This window comes from Myotis davidii, unplaced genomic scaffold (genome assembly GCF_000327345.1).
Source record: "Myotis davidii unplaced genomic scaffold, ASM32734v1 scaffold32, whole genome shotgun sequence".
In the NCBI taxonomy this organism is placed as follows: Eukaryota; Metazoa; Chordata; class Mammalia; order Chiroptera; family Vespertilionidae; genus Myotis; species Myotis davidii.
In genome coordinates this window covers 11,835,015-11,835,599 of record NW_006286587.1, presented here as the reverse complement: position 1 = coordinate 11,835,599, position 585 = coordinate 11,835,015, and the positions used below count along the sequence as shown (strand labels likewise).

Here is a 585-nt window from a genome sequence, read left to right as displayed (position 1 = left end):
GTGGTGGTGGCAGGGAGCAGTGCCGTCACCTGGCTCCCAGGTGCTGAAGGAGCCAGGCGAGGGCCTGATGTCTCAGGCCAAAGGGGGTGCACAGAGGGCTGGGGGTCCAGGTGCTGCCCAAGGTGCTGAAGGAGCCAGGCGAGGGCCTGATGTCTCAGGCCAATGGGGGTGCACAGAGGACTCGGGGTCCAGGTGCCGCCCAGGACCCAGAGGTCAGCTGGGACCTGCCCTTCCATTCCAGATGCTCACATTTCGATCGCCGGCCAGGCCTAGGGACCGCAGCCATGCACATATTTCGTGCATGGAGCCAGGCGAGGGCCTGATGTCTCAGGCCAATGGGGGTGCACAGAGGACTCGGGGTCCAGGTGCCGCCCAGGACCCAGAGGTCAGCTGGGACCTGCCCTTCCATTCCAGATGCTCACATTTTGATCGCCGGCCATGCCTAGGGACCGCAGCCATGCACATATTTCATGCACCAGGCCTCTAGTATGATATACTTGACGATGGCTAAAAGGTTTCCAATGACTGTGGACTCTTGCAAAGCTAGAAAGTGTCCCCTGTTAGATGTTTGAGAACTCTCTGGAG

The 585-nt window shown here is 60.3% G+C and overlaps 1 protein-coding gene across 1 annotated transcript in view; it reads right to left on the bottom strand.

The window, feature by feature from the left end:
• MACROD2 (MACRO domain containing 2) overlaps positions 1–585 on the bottom strand; it is a 1,283,682-nt gene that overhangs the window by 88,324 nt on the left and 1,194,773 nt on the right. The window lies entirely within an intron of this gene.